The 25,351-nt window shown below is 38.5% G+C and overlaps 1 long non-coding RNA gene across 1 annotated transcript in view; it reads right to left on the bottom strand.

The window, feature by feature from the left end:
* LOC138984737 (uncharacterized) overlaps window positions 1-25,351 on the bottom strand; it is a 336,274-nt gene that overhangs the window by 223,155 nt on the left and 87,768 nt on the right. The window contains exons 2-3 of the long non-coding RNA XR_011462021.1: window positions 23,033-23,193; window positions 22,003-22,060 (exon numbers count right to left, since the gene is read on the bottom strand). This is a non-coding gene — a long non-coding RNA (uncharacterized lncRNA). The remainder of the gene's footprint in view (window positions 1-22,002; window positions 22,061-23,032; window positions 23,194-25,351) is intronic.

Raw genomic sequence — 25,351 nt, forward strand, 5'->3', positions numbered from 1 at the left:
GTAGAAAGGGTGGCTCCAGCTATACAATGGGATGGGGTCAACATGAAACGCTCTGAAAGACGTGAACCCAGCAATGATCCTTTGAATATGTAACGTTGTCTGCAGCCTACACAGAATACATTGAACCCTATTCTAGCAATATTTACTGTGCCTAGTAGTACTGTGGTCGTCAGGATGAAGAAGGCCCAGCTTGGGGACACTCAAACAAACACATGTAAAGACAGTCTTTCCTTCACCTTCAGAGTATAATAACAGCCCCAGAAATTCGCAGGACTATACTCAGAGAACCTAAGTGAAAGTCGCTCAGTTATGTCCAACTCTACGATCCCAGGGACTACAGCCCGCTAGGGTCTTCTGTCCATGGAATTCTCCAGGCAAGAATACTGGAGTGGGTTGCCATTTCCTTCTCCACATACTCAGAGAACCTAAAAGTTACATGAAAGGAAAAGTTCAAAGCGGAGTAATTCTCCAAAGGTGGGTAAAGGAGAAAAAATACATTAAGGTAGTAGAGGAGCTGCAAATTCAATGAGTTGAGTAATTCTAAAATTAATTATATATTTCTCACTAGAATGCAGTGTTGGAAATCCTGGATCCCCAGGGCTTTCTGCTGTTTGTTTCTGGTGAGATATCAAGGCATATTCCCATCTTCTCACATTCTTAGGGGTAGGATAAAAAAATAAGTTCTAACAGAGTCAAAGTTGTAAGCAAAGAAAAATGTTCTAATAAAAATTGAAATATGGACAGATATTTAAAGTGTGGTCATCCTTTCATAGACTTATTTTATTCAAATCTACTAAAAATTAGCTTTAAAGAATCTCTGAATCTGAATTCAGAAAATTCACTTTCTGAATCTCACAAAAAGGACTTATACAGAAAATCCAAGGAGTTTTTTTAGAAAACCTTACGGTTTGTCAGAAGATGATGAAATGCAAATAGATGAGTCTGGAGAGGTGACAAGTTCAAATGTTGAAGCAGTAATGAGCTTGAGAGCATGCCAGGAGATGAAAGAGATTCTTCTGGCACTTTAGGGGGAACAAAAACAACCATTTTTCTTGGTACATAATATGCAGCATCTTTTTATATAGTTTACAAAGGAAAAAGTTCTTCAGTTCCTGGAGTAAAAGCTTGATATAAAGTCTAGATGGCAGTCTCTTTGAAAAGCAATGATGATATTTAGTGTAATTAAGATAATTACAAGATAAATGCATACAAATTCTTGGTCATGATATAACTTTAATATATTTTCAGGAAAAATCTAGAAAATTAGGCATTCATGAATACATATTTCAACAATTTAGACAAGTAACTTTTATCTTAATGCAAGTTAGTTTTAATGCAGTAAGATGTTAAGGTTTAGACAGTTTCACCTGTATATTTTTTAATGATGGATTAAACTTGAAAGAATTAAGATTTGAATATAGCTCAGTGTTCGGTTTGTCTTTTATATGAGGATGAATCATTGAGAATGCCACTGGGAAGTCTGCAGTTGGCGGCATCCTGGAGAGCTGGTCAGAGTGTGTGAGAGCTTAACTTGCGGTTACTTTTGCTGTCAAGTTAACCGTGCTGTATCAGTGCAACTACGATTTTAAATGAATCTTTCAGACTAACAAATAGCAGCTTCTAAGAATAATTGTTTTCTTCCCACCTATGGAGTAAAACTATGTTTTGCTGTTGGGTTAATAATTTCTTTTACACACATTACAGAGAACCGAGAAAAGATAAGTACCCGAGTCATTTTTATTGATTGTGCGAATAACTTGATTGTGCTTGCTTCACTAAATTTCTTTGCTAGAATGGAACTGTGATTACCTCGTGTGAACTTAAAAAGCATTTTTTAGTAAAGATGTGCTTCTGGTGAAGTGGCTCTGAGAGGTTTACCAAGGAATTCATCGACTTCAAAGAAGTCTGGCAAATCATCTATGACAGATCCAGGTTCTCTGTCCCCTTCACCTTTTTTTTTTCTTCCTCTGCCTCCCTCTCAGTAGACAGGGTCCTTTTTGACACAGTTACATCAGACTTCTGCTATGAGGGTTGTGCTAGTAACACCAGAGAGACTGATCTTATATACCAGATTCCATTCCATAGAATCTGAAAAGTTTAACCCAAATCCCAGGGAAGGCTCTGAGCTGCCACCAACTCTGATTCCTCATTGCCTTCCAGAATAGACCCAGGAACAGTAGCTTTCCCAGCTCTGGCCACATGGAGTGGGCAGAAGAGTAAAAGAAGAAGGGATGACAGAAGATGTGTGGGGAGAAGGGGGCTAAAATGGACTCAAACAGACTAACAGTGCAATAAGAACAGTGAAATATCCTGCCTATCAATGCAGGAAATATGGGTTCAATCCCTGGATCAGGAAGATCCCCTGGAGAAGGAAATGGCACCCCACTCCAGGATTCATGTCTGGAACATCCCATAAAGAGAGGAGCCTGGTGGGCTACAGCCCGTGGGGTTGCAACGAGTCGGACATAGCTGAGCACACACGTGTGCATCGGATTCTGAGAATGTTTGCAGTTACCAGTAAGACCATATTTTTTTCTTGTCAATGGACTATACATGCATGCTTCCTCAGACATTACAGACTATAATAGAGAGAGAGAGTTACATGTGGAATGTGAAATAAACTGATAAATGTTCTAAAAATAAAATCTCCTATTTTATACTTGGTAGTATTCTTGCTTCATTACAGTGTGGACTTTTATAGGAATATTTAAATTAACAGTAATAGCAAGATGGCTTCAAACCCTTCTTACCTCTAAAGGACCAACCTGGCCCCCAAGTATCCATATGTTAAGTGTAAGTGTAAACAGATAAGACAAAATACAGAAGTAATCAAAGTCAGAAAACCAAATGAAGTCAGCTATAAGATACTGATTATCATTTTTCCTGCATACTGTAGGAGATGTTGTGTACAGATAGGGACTCTTTATGAAGCATTTATGTGACTTGAGATTGCTTTTATGCAGACTGCCTTATGACTGTATTGTGTATTATGCTGTGTTAGCTGCTCTTGCAGCATGATTCATAAAATCAGGAGAAAGTGAATCCGTCTGAATTCTGATGATTGTAACCATTTCAATCATATGGAAAGAATGGGAGGAAAAGATACACAGCGATTATCTTATTATTTGATCCTCAGACAAGCAGAGGTTATCTAACTAAATGGCCAGTCTCAAATAAGCACAGGTTATTTCCTATATATCACCGAGTGGCCGGACGTGTGAGGGACTTAAAGAGGAACATTATTCTTTCATCTCTCTGACCTAGCACAATCATCTGGAGTGGCACGAAGATGAAAGCGACTTTCTGACCCACAGGATATTACAACTCAGCTGAACAGGCTGGTCTTATAGGCTAGAGTAATGGCATTTCACACTGTGCTTCTACCAGAGATATGCCATAGTAGATAACCTTATGGATATCTCTTCCTTTGTGTTTCAGGCTAAGCGCCATTTCCTCAGAAAGACTCCGCTGACTGAGTAAGGCTTTCGAGCACACATCCCTTCCTCATTATGTTCTCTTGCCCATTTGTATCATACTTACAACACAATATAACTGGGTATTTACTTTTCCATTTACAAAGCAGAAAGCTCCATAGATATCTATTGAAAGAGGAAATGTAACCACATGGTGGTAGCTTGAGGTATTCACCAGGCAAGGAAATCTTCTATGCCCGGGGGGTTAGCTTCAAAGAGGCCCTCTCTTAGCTTCCTGCCTCCCAGCCTCACCAGGAGAACTTCACCTGAAGCTGCCATCTGAGACAATCCCGCCACCAAGGAGAACGCTTCATGAAAACCTAAATGTCCTCATTCTGCCTACAACTTAGGAACTAGATGATTTAACAAGCAGCTCACTGGGCAAAGTGTATGAACAGACAGCTCACATCAGAGGAAAAAATTAATAAACACGGAAATATATACAGCATCAAGAGACAAGAAATAAAAACTGATAAAACCATACTTGATCCTCTATTTCTGCCTGCAAAGAGGGAGAGATTTAAGAGAAAAATCACCACTAGTGCTAATGGAGTGGAGGTTGAGGTGAAACAGGGGCACTCGTCCAGTGAAAACTGTCCCCGCCCTTTTGGAAAAGACAACATGCAGGGAACATAATGATGATGTTACTATCTCTGATTCATTGCTCTGAGTTTATACTTAAGAGACAGTTCAAAAGGAATTTTAGTGAGGTGGATGAAACTGGAGCCGATTATACAGAGTGAAGTAAGCCAGAAAGAAAAACACCAATACAGTATACTAATGCATATATATGGAATTTAGAAAGATGGTAACAATAACCCTGTATACGAGACAGCAAAAGAGACACTGATGTATAGAACAGTCTTTTGGACTCTGTGGGAGAGGAAGAGGGTGGGATGATTTGGGAGAATGGCATTGAAACATGTATAATATCATATGTGAAACAAGTCGCCAGTCCAGGTTCAATGCACGATACTGGATGCTTGGGGCTGGTGCACTGGGACGACCCAGAGGGATGGTATGGGGAGGCAGGAGGGAGGAGGGTTCAGGATTGGGAACACATGTATACCTGTGGCGGATTCATGTTGATATATACCAATACAATATTGTAAAGTTAAAAAAATAAATTAAAAAAAGTTAATATACATAAAAACATTCATTATTCTGTATCACTGTAAACATTTGGGAAACATCTAAATACCCAATACTTAAAGAACAGTAATGATACAAAAAAGAAATAAAAAGGTAATAGACATTAAAACATCTACAAATGAAATTAATACTAGGGAAATAAATCTGTTTAAGAAAAATACAAAATAATACATATATATCATATATTCATTTAAAAGCTACTTATTAAACACCTATTGTATACCAGACAATATTCTATGACCCAATCAAAAAATGGGCCAAAGATCTAAATAGGCATTTCTCCAAAGAAGACATACAGATGGCTAACAAACACATGAAAACATGCTCAACATCACTCATTATCAGAGAAATGCAAATCAAAACCACTATGAGGTACCATTTCACACCAGTCAGAATGGCTGTGATCCAAAAGTCTACAAATAATAAATGCTGGAGAGGGTGTGGAGAAAAGGGAACCCTCTTACACTGTTGGTGGGAATGCAAACTAGTACAGCCACTATGGAGAACAGTGTGGAGATTCCTTAAAAAACTGGAAATAGAACTGCCTTATGATCCAGCAATCCCACTGCTGGGCATACACACTGAAGAAACCAGAAGGGAAAGAGACACGTGTACCCCAATGTTCATCACAGCACTGTTTATAATAGCCAGGACATGGAAGCAACCTAGATGTCCATCAGCAGATGAATGGATAAGAAAGCTGTGGTACATATACACAATGGAGTATTACTCAGCCATTAAAAAGAATACATTTGAATCAATTCTAATGAGGTGGATGAAACTGGAGCCTATTATACAGAGTGAAGTAAGCCAGAAGGAAAAACACCAATACAGTATACTAACACATATATATGGAATTTAGAAAGATGGTAACGATAACCCTGTGTACGAGATGGCAAAAGAGACACTGATGTATAGAACAGTCTTATGGACTCTGTGGGAGAGGGAGAGGGTGGGAAGATTTGGGAGAATGGCATTGAAACATGTAAAATATCATGTATGAAACGAGATGCCAGTCCAGGTTCGATGCACGATACTGGATGCTTGGGGCTGGTGCACTGGGACAACCCAGAGGGATGGTATGGGGAGGGAGGAGGGAGGAGGGTTCAGGATTGGGAACACATGTATACCTGTGGCGGATTCAGTTTGATATTTGGCAAAACTAATACAATTATGTAAAGTTTAAAAATAAAATAAAATTAATTAAAAAAATAAAAAATAAATAAAAATCTAAAAAAAAAAAAAAAATATTCTATGAGCTGAGAATGTGTCCACAAACAAAACAAACTTCCTTTTCAGAGCTTTTATTCTATTTGGTAGAGATACACAAGAAACCACTAAGAAATAAAATTAATGATGGCTTTCCACATATGACAATGTCTCATTACAGTCAACCTCCAAATATGTCTGTAAGCAAGTTGAGTAAAATAATTTTGTTCCTAAAATAGAATCTTTTTACAATTTTAATGTCTTTTCTCCAAATTAAGCCTCTCTAGGTTACTGACAAAAATAAATGCTAAGTGTATCTACTGAAAAAAGGCAAAAATTTAAGAAAAATATTTCTCAAAAAAAAAAAAAAAAGATGACAAGGATGAAATTAACTCCAGAAGGCAGCACACTTGACTACATGGATGGGACCTAATCTGCCCCTCCATTTCTATGCTGGCTGTAATTTTATCTTGTTTAAATAAAACCACAAGTTTTTAAACAGAAATGAAATCCCTGGAAACTATATGTAACATAAGTTAATTATTTCACTTATGTGGCATGTATAGCTACTTCGGGTCTGCCTCTCAGTGTGGAGGTAAACTCCAAGGGAATATCTCATTTGCCACCATACCTGGAGCACCGACTATAGGGCTTGGCAAAAACCATAGCATTGTTCTGGACTCTCTCTTACATATCACATCTGGTCTGGACTCTATTTGAAAAATACCTCCAGAATTAAGCCACTTTACACTATATTCTTTTTGAGAGACAATTCTCCATTACACTTCTGCCAATTTTACAAGGGAAGACACTGGTAGGTTTTGTCCTGGACTATCTTTTCAAGAAGGTTTGTGTAGCAAACATCCTTGGAAGATAGTGATAACGTCCACTCTAAAACAGAGGACAGGTCTGTTTGCCTCCCAGAATAGCCAGAATAACACAGATAACATTGCCAAAGAAAGCAAAGGCTAGGCAAGTTTGCACGTGGTCCATTAGATTGGGGTTTCCTAAGTTTGCGGGCCCTCAGCTGTGACAGAAACTCACTGTATGCACAGTGTCCACTTGGGCTATTCTGCATCCCCCATGAGACTAGGGCTGCAGTATTGCAGTATCTACAACCTGTTTTCCAATGGTTCATAAAACACACACATATTGTGTGTGTACATATGTATACAAATATGGAGAGAGATTTAAAAATGTGACAAAATATTAAAATTGGTGAAATTTAGTGAAGTCATACAGGTGTTCATATTATTACAGGTTGCTATTAGGGATGAAACAAACGTGACACTCATTTTCTGCCAGAAATGCAAGAAACAGGCTAACTTGACAGCTCTGGTCCTCATAGTTTGTTTAGTCCTCAGTCATGTCCAACTCTTTTTTGAGAGTCCATGGACGATAGCCTGCCAGGCTCCTCTATCCATGGGATTCTCCAGGCAAGAATACAGGAATGGGTTGCCATTTCCCCCTCCATGCGATTTCCTCGACCCAGGGATCAAACCAGTGTCTCCTGAATTGGCAGGGGTGTCCTTTACCACTGAGCCACCTGGGAAGTCCAGTTTTTGACTCTGCTCCTCTCCTATCCAGGTACAGCTGACCATCATCTCTCACTTCAGTAGCCTCCTAATCAATCTCCTATCTCCTCTCAGGTCTCCCTACAGGCTTTCCTGCACATGGATGCCAGAATGACCCATTCAAAACTAAGTCAGATAAAGCTTAAACCCACAGTAGTTTCCTGCCTTACAAAACTCTAAGTCTCGGGCTTCCTGTTCCTTTATTTCATTTTGTTCTCTCCTCACTGTTGCATGCTGGTCTCCTTGGTCTCAAAACCCTAATGCTTACCATTCCCCTGTCTTAAAAGCTCTCTCAAAGAGTTGGATCAATCCCTGAACTCTTTCAGGCCTCAACGCAAACATTGCTTTCTCAGCCAGGCCTTCCCTGATTATCCTACACAGACCTACAACCCCTCATTCCCTGCTCCACAACTTTATCCCCTTTCTCTGCCTTAGTCTTCTCTAAAGCATTCTTAGCTTCTAATATACCATTTTAAAATTTTGTTGTTGTTGTTTATGTCTTCTCACACTAGAATACAAACTCCAGGAAGACAAGGTGTTTGATTTCCTCATTTCAGTACTAGAGCATGGAGAAGGAATTGGCAACCCACTCCAGTGTTCTTGCCTGGAGAATCCCATGGACATAGAAGCCTGGTAGGCTGCAATCCATGGGGTCGCACACAGAGTCGGACACGACTGAAGTGACAACGCAGCAGCAGCAGCAATCTAGAGCAATCTCCATACTTAAAACACAGAGTCGGTGTTTAATGCATTCTTGTTAAATGACTGAGGATGGACTTTTAATCAGGCCAAACTCAGTTTCTTTTTAACTAATGTCACTTTGGACATGTTACACAGCCTCTCTAAGATTGACTTTGCTGTCTATAAAATAGAATCATCTTCTTCATATGACTGTGGAGTTGACTGGACAAGGGACACATGAAAAGCACCTACTAGGTATTTAACATTCTCCTTAACAAAATATCAATAAAATTTGTGGTAATTTGACAGAATACGTTTTAGTATCACCAGGCAATGTTTGATTTATCTTATATATCGCTATGCATATCTTTTCATCTTTATATCTTCAGCATACAGTCCAGTCTCTAGCAAACACTAGTCATTCAATAAGGGTGTGCTTGTTTTGCTTTCTCTCATCATAAGGATACTATTAGGTTAAAGAAAATTCAGAAAATACAGAGAGGAAACAAATCACCTATAGTCCTATTGTAGTAACATGACTGTCATTACTATTTTGTTGTATTTTTTGGAATTTTTTCTATGACTATTTTTCAGTTGAAATGATCATGTGCATACATTTTTATATCAAAGGTTTTCTTTTTTTGGTTATTTTTTGATGTAAACGTTTTCCCATATAGCTATGTTGCCTTTCCAATCAGTTTTTGAGAGCTGCATCATTTTGTCATGTAGAAGTATTATAGTTTACTTGGGCATTTTCTCATTTTTGGGTTTTTAGGTAATTTCTGACTGTTCAATGAATTTTAAAAGATCTAAAAAGGAAAGAATCTACTTTTTCTCTTTTTCTCTTCTCTAAACTAAAGCGTGTCTGACCCTTTTGGGGGAAAAGGGAACTGAATTTCTCTACTGTTCATTTGCAAGAGAGCACTTCTGAATAATTCATGGGTACATAAGGATGGAAAAGATATACATCATCTAGCTGATTATTAACATAATACAGCCAAATGAAGCCTTATCCTAAAAAGTCATTTAATTGCAGCTGTGAAATGAGACTTTGAACATTTTAGAAAGAAGTCATATTTGAGATGTAAATAAATACCTTTCAAAATTATTTTAAGGCATTGCTTAATGCAAATTCCTTGCTGTAAATGGTGGTTACTGTTATTTTTCCCCATAAAAATGGAAAATCAGTCTTTCCAATTTACCAAGTTAGTGACCAATCTGGAGAATACTGTACTAAACTTCTAAAATATTTGTAAATAAAAGGTAACAAAAAATCACCTAGATTTATTTATGTAAATGTTAGTAGCTTTTTTTTCTTACTCTTTAATAAGGTCCATGAAAAATGATTCAAATCGTAATATTAAAAAAAACTATGTGCTAATCACTCCAATCACTGATAATGTTTGATTATATCATTTAAGAAGGAATACTTCTTACATTAAAAATGGAAGCCATAAAGAAAGATGAAAAGATAAGTATAAAAATATTCATTTTATACAAAGCCAAGTACAGTAAAAAGAAAATGGAAGGATGGAACACTGCTAGCAGTCTCTTGAAATATTATTGAATATATGCATGATTCAAAAGCTATGAGCATCTGACTTCATCTTCAGTCCCATTTCTCTTAGCCCCTCTTCCAATCTATGTTCAACTGCATTCTAGACCTAATTGTGTCCTGGTTGTGTAGATGTATGCTGAATTTGCTTTTGAAATTCTCCTATATTCAAACCCATTTCCTGGATTCAGTGTCTTCCTATTCTTGGTTTATTCCCTTATTCTGGTTAAAATACATTCTCCAACTGTCTTCTAAAAAGATAAATGTTTGGAATACATATATATCTGAAAAATACTTTTATTCTACCTACTTGATTTATCCTATTTGATTAATCTCTTAATAGTATGGGCACAGACTCTTAAAATTTTGAAGGTATTGTTCCAATATTTTTTAGGATCAATTCTTCAGCTCAGTTCAGTTTAGTCACTCAGTCTGACTTTTGCAACCCCATGGACTGCAGCACGCCAGGCTTCCCTGTCCATCACCAACTCCCAGAGCTAACTCAAACTCATGTCCATTGAGTCAGTGATGCCATCCAACCATTTCATCCTCTGTCGTCCCCTTCTCCTCCTGCCTTCAATCTTTCCCAACTTCAGGGTCTTTTCAAATGAGTCAGTTCCTCGCATCAGGTGGCCAAAGTACTGAATTTCAGCATCAGTCTTTCCAATGAATATTCAGGACTGATTTCCTTCAGGATGGACTGGCTGGATCTACTTGCAGTCCAAGGGACTATCAAGAGTCTTCTCCAACACCACAATTCAAAGCATCAATTCTTCGGCGCTCAGCCTTCTTCACAGTCCAACTCTCACATCCATACATGACTACTGGAAAAACCATAGCTTTGACTAGATGGACCTTTGCTGGCAAAGCAATATCTCTGCTTTTTAATATGCTGTTTACATTGGACACAGCTTTTCTTCCAAGGAGTAAGCGTCTTATAATTTCATGGCTATAGTCACCATCTGCAGTGATTTTGGAGCCAAAAAAAATAAAATTGACCACTGTTTCCACTCTTTCCCCATCTATTTGCCATGAAGTGATGGGACCAAATGCCACGATCTTCGTTTTCTGTATGTTGAGTTTTGAACCAACTTTTTCACTCCCCTCTTCCACTTTAATCAAGAGGCTCTTTAGTTCTTCACTTTCTGCCATAAGAGTGGTGTCATCTGCATATCTGAGGTTTTTGATATTTCTCCCAGCAATCTTGATTCCAGTTTGCGTTTCAATCAGCCCAAAATTTCTCATGATGTACTCCGCATATAAGTTAAATAAGCAGGGTGATAATATACAGCCTTGATATGCTCTTTTCCTGATTTGAGGTTCATGACATTGTACAGGAGACAGGGATCAAGACCCTCCCCATGGAAAAGAAATGCAAAAAAGCAAAATGGCTGTCTGGGGAGGCCTTACAAACAGCTGTGAAAAGAACAGAAGCAAAAAGCAAAGGATAAAAGGAAAGATATAAACATCTGAATGCAGAGTTCCAAAGAATAGCAAGAAGAGATAAGAAAGCCTTCTTCAGTGATCAATGCAAAGAAATAGAGGAAAACAACAGAATGGGAAAGACTAGAGATCTCTTCAAGAAAATCAGAGATACCAAAGGAACATTTCATGCAAAGATGGGCTCGATAAAGGACAGAAGCAGAAGATATTAAGAAGAGATGGCAAGAATACACAGAAGAACTGTACAAAAAAGATCTTCACGACCCAGACAATCACGATGGTGTGATCACTAACCTAGAGCCAGACATCCTGGAATGTGAAGTCAAGTGGGCCTTAGAAAGCATCACTATGAACAAAGCTAGTGGAGGTGATAGAATTCCAGTTGAGCTATTCCAAATCCTGAAAGATGATGCTGTTCAAGTGCTGCACTCAATATGCCAACAAATTTGGAAAACTCAGCAGTGGCCACAGGACTGGAAAAGGTCAGTTTTCATTCCAATCCCAAAGAAAGGCAATGCCAAAGAATGCTCAAACTACTGCACAATTGCATTCATCTCACACGCTAGTAAAGTAATGCTCAAAATTCTCCAAGCCAGGCTTCAGCAATATGTGAACCATGAACTTCCTGATGTTCAAGCTGGTTTTAGAAAAGGCAGAGGAACCAGAGATCAAATTGCCAACATCCGTTGGATCATGGAAAAAGCAAGAGAGTTCCAGAAAAACATCTAGTTCTGCTTTATTGACTATGCCAAAGCCTTTAACTGTGTGGATCACAATAAACTGTGGAAAATTCTGAAAAAGGTGGGAATACCAGACTATCTGATCTGCCTCTTGAGAAATTTGTATGCAGGTCAGGAAGCAACAGTTAGAACTGGACATGGAACAACAGACTGGTTCCAAATACGAAAAGGAGTACGTCAAGGCTGTATATTGTCACCCTGTTTATTTAACTTATATGCAGAGTACATCATGAGAAATGCTGGGCTGGAAGAAACACAAGCTGGAATCAAGATTGCCGGGAAAAATATCAATAACCTCATATATGCAGATGACACCACCCTTATGGCAGAAAGTGAAGAGGAACTCAAAAGCCTCTTGATGAAAGTGAAAGTGGAGAGTGAAAAAGTTGGCTTAAAGCTCCACATTCAGAAAACGAAGATCATGGCATCCGGTCCCATCACTTCATGGGAAATAGATGGGGAAACAGTGGAAACAGTGTCAGACTTTATTTTTCTGGTCTCCAAAATCACTGCAGATGGTAACTGCAGCCATGAAATTAAAAGACGCTTACTCCTTGGAAGGAAAGTTATGACTAACCTAGATAGCATATTCAAAAGCAGAGACATTACTTTGCCAACAAAGGTTTGTCTAGTCAAGGCTATGGTTTTTCCAGTGGTCATGTATGGATGTGAGAGTTGGACTGTGAAGAAGGCTGAATGCCGAAGAATTGATGCTTTTGAACTGTGGTGTTGGAGAAGACTCTTGAGAGTCCCTTGGACTGCAGGGAGATCCAACCAGTCCATTCTTAAGGAGATCAACCCTGGGATTTCTTTGGAAGAAATGATGCTAAAGCTGCAACTCCAGTACTTTGGCCACTTCATGCAAGGAGTTGACTCATTGGAAAAGACTCTGATGCTGGGAGGGATTGGGGGCAAGAGGAGAAGGGGACGACAGAGGATGAGATGGCTGGATGGCATCACTGACTCGATGGACGTTGAGTTTGAGTGAACTCCGGGAGTTGGTGATGGACAGGGAGGCCTGGCGTGCTGCGATTCATGGGGTCGCAAAGAGTCGGACACGACTGAGCGACTGATCTGATGTGATCTGATTTGGAACCAGTTTGTCCTTCCAAGTCCAGCTCTAACTGTTGCTTCTTGATCTGCATACAGGTTTCTCAGGAGGCAGGTCAGGTGGTCTGGTATTCCCATCTCTTTCAGAATTTTCCACAGTTTGTTGTGATCCACATAGTCAAAGGTTTTGGCATAGTCTATAAAGCAGAAATAGATGGTTTTCTGGAACTCTCTTTCTTTTTCCATGATCCAGTGGATGCCGGCAATTTGATCTCTGGTTCCTTTGCCTTTTCTAAATCCAGCTTGAACATTTGGAAGTTCACAGTTTACGTACTGTTGAAGCCTAGCATGGAGAATTTTAAGCATTACTTTGCTAGTGTTGTGAGGTGAGTGCAATTGTACAGTAGTTTGAGCATTCTTTGTCATTGCCTTTCTTTGGGATTAGAATGAAAACTGACCTTTTCCAGTCCTGTGACCACTGCTGTATTTTCCAAATTTGTTGGCATACTGAGGGCAGCACTTTCACAGCACCATCTTTTAGGATTTGAAATAGCTCAACTGGAATTCCATCACCTCGACTAGCTTTGTTCATAGTGATGCTTCCTAAGGCCCTCTTGACTTTGCATTCTAGGTTGTCTGGCTCTAGGTGAGTGATCACACCATTGTGGTTATCTGGGTCATGAAGATCCTTTTTGTATAGTTCTTCTGTGTATTCTTGCCACCTCTTCTTAATCTCTTCTGCTTCTGTTCTGTTCAGTTCATTTCAGTCACTCAGTCATGTCCGACTCTTTGCGACCCCATGAATTGCAGCACGCCAGGCCTCCCTGTCCATCACCAACTCCCAGAGTTCACTCAGACTCACGTCCATCAAGTCAGTGATGCCATCCAGCCATCTCATCCTCTGTTGTCTCCTTCTCCTCTTGCCCCCAATCCCTCCCAGCATCAGAGTCTTTTCCAATGAGTCAACTCTTCGCATGAAGTGGCCAAAGTGCTGGAGTTGGAGCTTTAGCATCATTCCTTCCAAAGAAATCCCAGGGCTGATCTCCTTCAGAATGGACTGGTTGGATCTCCTTGCAGTCCAATGCACTCTCAAGAGTCTTCTCCAACACCACAGTTCAAAAGCATCAGTTCTTTGGTGTTCAGCCTTCTTCACAGTCCAACTCTCACATCTATACATGACCACAGGAAAAACGATAGCCTTGACAAGATGGACCTTTGTTGTCAAAGTAATGGCTCTGCTTTTGAATATGCTATCTAGGTTGGTCATAACTTTCCTTCCAAGGAGTAAGCATCTTTTAATTTCATGGCTGCAGTCACCATCTGCAGTGATTTTGGTTGTGCCCATCTTTGCATGAAATGTTTCCTTGGTATCTCTAATTTTCTTGAGGAAATCTCTAGTCTTTCCCATTCTATTGTTTTCCTCTGTTTCTTTGCATTGATCACTGAGGAAGTCTTTCTTATCTCTCCTTGCTATTCTTTGGAACTCTGCATTCAAATGGGTATATCTTTCCTTTCCTCCTTTGCCTTTCGCATCTTTTCTTTTCTCAGCTATTTTTAAGGCTCCTTAAATAGCCATTTTGCCTTTCTGCATTTCATTTTCTTGGGGATGGTCTTGATCCCTGCCTCCTGTACAATGTCACAAGTCTCCATCCATAGTTCTTCGGGCAATCTATCAGATCTAATCCCTTGAATCTATTTGTCACTTCCACCATATAATTGTAAGGGATTTGATTTATGTCATACCTGAATGGATACTTCAAATCTTTACTTAGATTTGAAAAATCAATGCCATTTAGTATTAAGGTTGGGGGTAAAGGACTGGAGAGACTATATCTGTGTGTCAGATATTGAGATTAGAGTACAGATGAGAGATGGTGCTGAGAATCTCACTGTTCAGTAAATGGATCAATAATTCCTATTTTAGTCCTTGACCTGCTGCTTCACTCTACTCTGCTTAATGTCACTGACTTCAAGTCTCCTCCAGTTTAAATCCAGAGAATAAATCTAGTGCTCCTGAAACACAGGTGGCCAGGGTCCAACCACTTACATGTCCCCTTTTATCTTTATATATCCCTCTCCCTCAACTTCTGCAACACGTGGCACTCCAAGGGCTGAGCCTCCAGAGGGTGTTCATGGTATATTTATAGTAATCGGGTATAATCTAGGGTAGTTGGCATACTTCTAGTCTAGTCAGTGCTACCTCCTCATTTCTTTCTGTCCTCCAAAAATTTTTCATCCACGCCTATAGTCTCTCTGCACTCTCTGTCCTTGTGAAAGAAAAACTTAATTTTATTCTTTTTTTGCCATTTTCTAAGAAGTGTTGAAGAGAGAGAGCATTTTTACTCTTCAAGTGGTGGCACGCGCCACTGAGGCCTCCCCGACTGCTCTGGTCCATTGTCCCTTTCTTTCTCAGGTCCCAGAGTTCTGGGAACAGATCACTAGTAGCTACTTTCTATTCCCTATTGATCTCTTCAACTAAAAATACTACTCCTATATTCTATATCATACATTAGAACACTTGATCACTTTCCATCTTGGTCTGCCTTTACTTCATGCATCAGTAGATGACTCATTGCAGGGACAAAGACTAACATTTTTATGCAGCCCCACAATGCCTAAAATAGGAGATCTCAGACTTTAGTGTGTCTAAGGATCACTAAGAGAACTTGTTTAAAATGAAAATTCCCTCAGAGAAATTGAATATGCTGTGATACTGTCCTGAGAACTATCCATCTAACAGCACACCAATGTGATTCTGACTCAGGTAGTTTTGAACCGTAGTAGAGATATTATTGTCTAAGGAGACTTTGAAGCACCTTTTCAAGAAAAAATGAATTGATTACATTGCTAGATTTTTTTTAATTCTTCCCCATTTTATTTTTAAAAGTATAGAATTCTGATTTCCCTTAATATACTATTATGAATCAGATTGTTCATGAATTTTTCTGTTCTTTAGATTTGTTATAATTTTATTTCCCTTTAATACTTCTTACGGTTATAAATTTCATAAGTTTACAGCCATTCATACAAATTATAGTTCTATATTATTGTGTTTCCCTTAATTTCTTATAAGAGTCACAGGTGCTCTAGTTATTAAATCCCTGGATTTGACAAATGTATTAGTCAGCTCAGGCTGCCATGACAAAGAACCATAAGTTAGCTGACTTAAACAATAGAAATTTATTTCCTCACAGTTCTGGAAGCTAGAAGATCAAAGTGAGAAGATAAGCATGGTTGGGTTCTGATGAACACCCTCTTCCAAGCTCATAGACTTCTGAGAGAGTTAACTTAGGCATGTTGCTAGGGAGACCAAGGCCCTTTAAGGATGAAATGAACATTCTTCATTTTTCACATTCTTTTACCTTAGACACGTAGACCTCGTGGGCAGCAGTATCTCTTGCTCAAGGACATGCTTTTTTAAGCTCAGAATGTATGTTATGGGAGAAGGTTTGGGTAAAACTTCCACAGCCTTGAGCTCTGGTTTCTCCCACAACCTTGAGCTCTGGGTTAACCTGTTCCTTCTGGCTACTCTTGTGCTGATGTCATCCTAGGACTGTGTTATGGGATAGGGCCTGGGAAAAATTTTCACATCCTTGAGGCATTTTTTTCTATTCTCAGCAGCTAACAAAAGTATATAATGCTCTACTTAAACTAGCAAGGCTGGTAATCTTTCTACCCCCTTCTGATGTCTATGTCAGCTTTTTTTTTCTGTTACTATCACTTTAATAAAATTTCTAGTACACAAAGCTATAAGTGACTGAGATTGTCGTTGGTCCCAGAGTTAAATCTTCTCCTTCGGAGACCACAAATCCGGCATTCACCAAACACCATAAGCTTTATCTATCATCTTTCACCTATCATCTCGCCTGGGATCCCAAGACAAGGTGTAAGCTATCATCTTGGGGGCTAAGCTAAAGCTATGGCTTCTTCGTCTTACTGCCTTCTCGCTGTGTGCTCGTATTAACTTTTCTTAGTATGTGCATGTGGAGTGAGGTAGAGAAAGTTCTCTTCTTTATAGCCACCAATACTGTCTCATTAGGACCCTATCCTTACGAGCTCAATTTACCTAAAAGCCTTAGCTCCAAATGCAGCCACATTGGAGATTAGGGCTTCAACAAATCAACTGGGGAATGGGGGGACCGACTGAGTCCAGAGCAGCAAATCACACACAGTACTTACGCACAGCTATAGTGACATCTAAACATGTACACGCAGGACTTGTCACAGGACTTTGAATGTGACAGGTGCTCAAGAAGCATTTGTTTGATGAGTAAGCACAGCTACACAACAGCTAAGGAGGGAAGATTATCTGATATGCTCTCCTTTACACAAAGTCAGTGTGTGAAAATGTTATAATATGCATATTTATATATTTGATTACACAAAAGAATTCACTTGGACTTCCTTAAGGCATAAGCATTTTTTTTTAATCCATTTATTCCTGTTTTTTTCCCCTAAAAAATAAATTGAGGTATATGTATAAAATGGATAATAAATTCAGTTAGTTTCCAAAAGGAACAAGTGATCAGATTCAGAATACGGATGGTTCATCTTCAAAGACTACATGAAAACTATGTTTGTCAATAGTCAGAGAGGTAGAGATTCAAGCTTTGGAAATTAAATGCATCCACATTTCACTGGCCAAAGGGAAGTCCCATGACCACATCTGACTTTAAGGGTAGAGACAGTATAATTCTCCCATGTATAAGAAGTGAACTGGACATTGAATTTGTTGGTGGTGGTGTTGTTCTTGTTTAGTCACTAAGTCGTGTCTGACTCTGTGACCCCACGGACTATAGGACTGTAGCCTGCCAGGCTCCTCTGTCTGTGGGATTTTCCAGGCAAGAATATTGGAGGGGGTTGCCATTTCCTCCCCCAGGGAATCTTTCTGACCCATGATCGAACCCATGTTTCCCACACTGCAGGCGGATTCTTTACCACTGAGCCACCGGGGAAAGAGTATATGCATTCAACTTTTTTTTTTGGCTGTTCCGCTTGGCTTGCAGGTTAATGAACAGTAAGTAGTAAAGCCTGCCATAGTGACTATAGGAGCTTTTCCCATGCCAAATCTCATGTATTCTCTAAGGTATTTCCTGAAACATTTTATTTTTGCTAATTTGAGAGTTAGCTTCAATTCCTGATCACCACATAGAAAATGAAAGCCAGAGATGAATTTGAGTTTTACAGCTGCTGAAAAATGTGCAGCAATTTCTTTCCTACACCTCTCTTTGGTGTCTGAGTGGATCTGAAGAGACAATTTTGGTCTTTGAGGCTTCAGAATTGATTGAAAGTGAAATAATTAAGGTCTGTTGCTTTGCCCGAAAAAGCCAGAACCTGAAAGGTGCCCTCAGGGGAAGAGTAGCGTTTACGCACAATATGCTCTAGAGAAGAGAAATGCTGGCTCTTAACAAATCTGCTGAAAGCCTCCCTCAACAGCTTCTCAGCCTTGTCTCCTCAAAGAGCAGAACAGCGAGTTCAGTGAACAGAGACAGAAACCTAAGCCCTGCTGTCTGGAGTGCCTCTGGCAGGAAAGGGTCTTCCTCAGGACAGCATTCTCCGGGCTCACAGAGCGGGGAAAACTTGTCTTAGAAGGAAAGGTCAAATAGGAAAAGCAACAGTCCTCTCACAGTGAGCCCCAGCTCTGAGAGGATTCTGATGTGGTAGCTATAAAACTTACAATACTGCTTTAACAGAGTCAGAAATTCGTTGGAGTTGCCTCAGAAACAACCAATAAAACTACTAAAACTAACAGCTCTAAGAGTCTATGCAATGCTCTCTGCGATACTAAAGCTAAGTAATTCCCAAGTGAGCAGCTTCAATTTATTGTGGGTGGAGCGTTACAGAATAAAAGGAAAGAAAAGTGACATAAAGTGCCCATTTGTGACCGTCACAAACTCTAAAGCCATTTTATTTAGCTCAATTATGGGAAGGGCCATGACAGTAATTTAGACAGAAGAGGTTACTCATAAACTAATCTGACCAGAGGATGAATATAAACAGAACTTAACTGTGTATGAACAATATTGACTCCTGTTTGCAACATAGGTTTGGGGAGTATGCACTATGCTGCACCCTCTCTAACCAATTACCACTGAAGCAATCTGTTGAATTAACCACCTATTCACAGTGTTATTGTGGAATATCTCAGCTAATACTACAGTATATTAAATCCTTACATCTGGTATAGTATTTTTAGACATCCATGTACTTCTTCAGATCTCACTAGTTGAATTGTATATTAAACCAAGCATTAAATGTATTTGTCCTCAGACTTGCTAATATTTGTTGTACCTGTTGTTTTAATTATATTTAATTACATATCATATAGACTAATGAAATGTAAATGTGAGAAGAAAGAGTTGTTTCTTTTATAAAAAATTAGTCTGAATGCCTTGGAAAGATTCAAATAAAAGTGAATTGTAGGAGAGAAATGTAAAATATTAAAGGAAAAAAATACATTTAGTGTAATTTTACCTAATTGTTTTAGAAATGACTTTACTTAGTTTTACAATAACTGAAAATGGACATCCTTATAATTATGGTAGGATTTATGCAAGATAGATTCAGAATTCCAATTGACTATATCTTGCCTAAAGAGAAAGAATTAATCCTACTTTACAAGATTTTTTAAATTATTCATACAAATCTAAGTAAACATTAAATTCTTAATATACACAAAGTATTATTTTTGGTTTTCATTCTTTCCAAATTTTTATTAGAAAAGTGTTCAAATCTATAGGAAAAAATACATTCACAGAACTAAAAACACCTCTATACTTTCACCAAGTTTCACCAGCTTTACTATTTTGCCACATTCTTTATCTTTCTCCATACATATAGGGAGTGCTTCAGTCCATGGGATCACAAAGAGTCGGCAACTGAGTGACCCAACTGAACTGACACATATATTCATCCATATGTGCACATTTTATGAACCATTTGAAACTGAAACACTTCACCCCTAGATACTCCAGCCAGCATTCCTAAGAGTACAGACATTCTCCTACATGAACAAAGCACTAATATCATATTGATAATAATCAATAATATCACCTAATATCCTGTCCTTACTTAAATATTCCAGAAGCTTCTTAAATGTTTTCAATAGTTCTTTTTGTCACATCCAAAAGCCAAGTCAAGTTTTACACAAAGCATTTGCTTGTAATGTCTCTTTAATCTCTTTAGAGCAGCTTTTTTTATTTTCTTTTTTTTTTCTATGACATTCTTATTTTTTTTTTATGAAGAGTCTACAACAGTTGTCCTAATGCCTATCTCATATATGGAGATGTCAGATTATTTTCTCAGTACTAGATTCAAATTCAAACTTTTTCCCCCAAGAACACTAAGTACATAAATGATATGCACTTCTTCTTGCTTGATACCAAGTCATGATATTATTGTCACTGGTAGCAGTACCTGTACTAGTAATAATAAATTTGATCACTTGCTAAAGGCATGCTTTTTTCTTTTTGTGATAAGAAGTTAATCTGTGAGAAGATACCACACTATCACATGAATATTCCATTAACCAGAAACCTTTGATCCAATAGTTACAGCATTTATTAATGATCTTTGCCTAACTCAAGTATTACATAGTTTCAAAAGGAGAATCTCCTATTCTACTTTTATTAGTTTGTATTTCCTCCCCACACTCCAAAAAAGGAGTTTCTCTCCATTTTCCCTTTCTCTATATTTATCTTTTTTTAAGTACATCATGTTTCCCGGGTGGCTCAGTGCTATAGAACCTGCGTGCCAATGCAGGAAATGCTATTTCGATCCCTAGGTTGGGAAGATCCCCTGGAGAAGGAAATGGCAACCAACTCCAGTATTTTTGCCTGCAGAATCTCATTGACAGAGGAGCCTGGTGGGCTACAGCCCGTTAGGTCATAAAGAGTCAGACATAACTGAGTGACTGACACAATAGCAAGTACATCATGGACTCAGAAATCTCCTGCATTTAATATGTAAGCCATTACTTACATCTTTCATTTTTGATGCCCAAAGTATTCCAAATTCTGACAGTGTAAGAACTTTTCTATAGGCTTCTGTTTCTTTTTGAAATATCACCATTAGTCTTTGAATACTTTCTCGCTTTTCAGCACTAGACATTTTGTCCTTTCCCCAAACCAGACCTGGAATCAGCCATTTGTTGAGTAGAGGATGATATTTATAAAACATGGCATTTGATGTGTTTACTGTTATTAGGGTATCTTGCTTCTAGTCTATAACAATTCCTTAATATTATTAAAAATACACACAATGTTCAAATCTCTAGAAGTGTCAAATTTCTGCATGTCTGTGTCTTTTTCTTTCTGTTCCTCTTTTCCTCACCACTTTTCTTTATGTTCTTATGCTACAATCAGAATCCAAATAAGGTCAATACGTTGTAATTGGTTATGTGCCTTCTCTTATCTCTTTCTTTCTTTTCAATTTATTTGCTGAAGAAGTGCTGTCTATTCCCCTGTGGATCATTCCACAGTATGATTTTGCAGATTACATCCCCAAGGTATAATTCAGCATGTTCCTCTCCTTCTAGGATTTCCTATGAATTGGACACTAAATCTAGAGATTTTTTTTTATTTCTTGGCAAAGGTATCTCATAAGTGACATAATTTACTTTCAGTAGGAGGTGTGTAACACCTAGTTGATTCTTGATATGGTATGTCAAGAACCAATGAAGATCATTATTGAGATCCATTAATTTATTAGGATTGCAAAAGAGTGATACACTACTTATTCCATCTTCATAATTAGCTGAAATACTCATAAATACACATTTCCCATCACCAAATATCTGGTTACCCAGGAATATATTTTGAATCAGAAAATAAGAATATCTGTTTGATACCTTCCATTTAGCAGCAATCTTTTTTCCAGAACAATGAGTTGATAACCTAGATAATCCAAAAGTGACCAATGATTTCTTTGCTATCACGCATTCATGGATTTAAACCAGTTTGACGTGTTTCAGATCACTGCAATTCTTTTCATAATTATGTTGACAGTGTTACACAGTTCATCCAAAAAGAGTCTATTCAAGATGGTTCCTTCATCCTTTTGATACAACACTAGTTGTCTTTGATAATTACTTTACTTTCTGATATAACAAGATATTTCAGGCTTACCTTGTACATTTTCTGCCCAAGATTGTGAAATCTGCGTTTCTTCATCAAGGTCTGGTTTCTTTAAATGGAAATTGAGATACAGAGACCACAATCAGTACCTAAAGATATTCAATGATTTGGGATCATTATTGTTTCGCAGAGCACTTTAGTGGAAAGGGCTAGGAAACTGTTTTTTTAATGATATAATAAAGCATGTGTTTTCACTGATATTTCCAATTCAAATCCAGAACTACAGGATTTGAATTGGAACTACAGAACTACAGAACTACTAACTTCATCAAGATACTTCATAAGTAACTGTAACTTTTATTAATTTTTTAAGATACTTCATCTTAGTATCTATATTTTTTCTCCTATGTAAAATATTCCAGCTGTTAATATCCAGTTATTATATTTTATCCCACAACACATACTCACCAGTCTCAAAATAGCACCTGCATTACCACCAACAATATGATTACCAAAACCAGTTTAATATTATTTTGTCTTTTTTGTTTTCTCCTTTGGTCCTTTGTATATAATACATTGGAGATATACAGTCAACTTTGGTTTAGTTAACTATAATACAAATTTAATAGACATAACACCCTTCTTTGTGATTGCGCTACCAGTCTCAAATGGTACAGAATCTACCTGCAATGCAGGAGATCTGGGTTCTATCCCTGGTCAGGAAGATCCTGGCGGAGGAAATGGCAACCCACTCCGGTATTCTTGCCGGGGAAACTCCATGGACAGAGGAGCCTGGCAGGCTACAGTCCATGGGGTCGCAAAGAGTCAGACATGACTGAGTGACTAACACTTTCACCAATTTCATACATTTAGATTAATTTATTTTATGTTGTTTTTGTTTTTAGTATTATTTTTAATGTCATTTTGTTTATAATTATATAAAATACATTGTTACAAAGTCAAATCTATAAATCAAATTATGTTCACAGAAATGTAGCTTCTGTCTCCTTCATACCATGTTCTTTCCCAAAGAATAATAAGTATTTTTGTCTGTTTATTTAACTTTCCATTAAATACATACACTTCCCTGGTGGCTCAGATGGCAAAGAATCCACTTGTTGTATAGAAGATCAAGGTTCCACCTCTGGGTTAAGAAGATCCCCTGGAGAAGAGAATGGCTACCCAATCCAGTATTCTTGCTTGGAGAATCCCATGGACAGAGGAGCCTGGTGGGCTACAGTCCTTGGGGGTGCAAAGAGATAGACACAACTGAGTAACTAAGACACACACACACTCAAATACGTGTGTATTCTCTACTTTCTCCCCTTAAAAATACAGTAACATAAATGCACACTTTCTCCACCTCATTTTCTTTTCCATTGATACTACACATACTAGAGATCCTCTATAGAAGATATTCCTTATTTTCTTCTACAGCAGCATGATAATTTCTTGTGTAGCATCCACAGTGTCCTGTTGATGAACAGGGAAAAGTTTAGAAATTTCCAGACTTGTGCTATCACAAATAATGCTGAACTAAAGAGCTTTTCACTTGGGTTCTTTGCATTTTTGCTGCTTTACTGCATTTTGCTACTGTACCTTCTAGAGCTCTAGAAATTAGAACACTAGCTCAAAGGTTATGTATGTATAATTTTGCTGTGTGTGGATAGTCACTCAGTCATGTCTGACAATTTGTGAACCCATGGACGGTAGCCCGCAAGGCTCCTCTGTCCATGGGGATTCTCCAGGCAAGAATACTGGAGTGGGTTTCCATTCCCTTCTCCAGGGTATCATCTAGACCCAGGGATCGAACCTAGGTCTCCCGCATTGCAGGCAGGTTCTTTGCCATCTGGGCCACTGTAATTTTGCTAGATGTTGACAAATTCCCCTCCAAATTATTGTATTATTTTGATTCCTATCAGAAATATATAAGAATATCCATTTTTCCCATAGTGTCACCAATAACATAGGTTATCAAACTTTTGAATTCTTGCCAATATGATAGGTAAAAATTAGTTTTTACAGTATGTTAATTTGCATTTCTCTTATTATAAATGAAGTGGAGCATTGTTTTACTGTTAAGAACAATTTCATGAGCTATTTAATTTGCTAGCCCTTTTTTTCTACAGAGTGGTTGACTTTTTTCTTCTCCATTTTAGAGGTTCTTTATACTTGGTCTGTGATAAAAATTGCAATTTTTTTTCAATTTTTCTTTTGTGTTTCTATGTTTGGTAAATGCCGGGGTCCAGCCCCGGCTGATCCAGGGTATTCGAAGCGGGGACGGCGTCGGCGACCTATTTATTTAAATATTTTATCAAAGATATAAAGAGTAATAGGATGAGGATAGCTCAGTAGGAGAATTCAGTGGAGAAAAGAGGCTGAGTAGCTTGGTTTACGCGGGAGACCAATAAAACTTCAAGACAAGAAGCTTGCACCACTTATGTAGGCCACAGGCGTCCTTCCGTTCTCCCGAAGGAGAGGAGACACTGAGGCCTCCCCGGTCGGATCTTAGAAGCCCAGGCATAATTAGTAAGCATGGTGGGTTCCGCGCTCCAGATGGACACTCAGCCAGAGTGGGAGAAAGAGCGACATGGGGAGACCAGTATTTCGAGAAACTGATCCCCATTCTTTATTTTCCAGAGTCTGTTTTTATACACTGAGATGTTATACAAAAGTCACGTGGGGACAGCAGTCCTGACTTTTATTAAAGTCAGGTGCTTCACACAAATGTATACAGAGGTCTTAGGGGTGTTACATCATCTTCTGGCCAGGGGGGGGGCTGCTGACAATTTACGACCCTCTCCTTGTGACAACGGTCAGTCAACCAGGACACTTATTTCTCCAGGGGTGATTATTCTTAAAACAGACGCCACCCAAATAAAGTTACATTCCTATAGGGTGAGGATAGAGTGGGTTTTAGTTAAGGAAAGAATTTACTTAGCCTAAGGTCTAACGTGATTTATATCAAAGGTTAATACTTATTTCTTCTATATATTCATTAATGTGTGAAAGGGCAGGGGATGTGGAGACTTAGCAACAAACATTGGCTCAACAAATGAAAAACCCTTCACCAATACAATTTCTAATCAGCCCATTATACTTATACTAATAGTTTTCTAACTTTTCTAAGGAACCTGTTTTTAGAAGGTTTAAAGCATCTCGTGCCTCTCACGGTTGGGAGGCTGTGAGCAATCACATGTGGCCGGACAAGCCTGTCAGGCAGGCTAGAGAACCTTCAGAGGAGTTTGTAGGTTAAAACACTCTTATCATGCCCAGGAATTATTATTAACTGGAGCTCTAAGTTAACTCCTTCTCCGAAAGAGGTGGTGGGGGACAGCCCCCTGTAAAGTCAGAGGTGTAGGTGAGCACAAAGTAGTAAAGTAGGCAGGCTCTGGTTATG

This window comes from Bos mutus, chromosome 22 (genome assembly GCF_027580195.1).
Source record: "Bos mutus isolate GX-2022 chromosome 22, NWIPB_WYAK_1.1, whole genome shotgun sequence".
NCBI lineage: Eukaryota > Metazoa > Chordata > Mammalia > Artiodactyla > Bovidae > Bos > Bos mutus.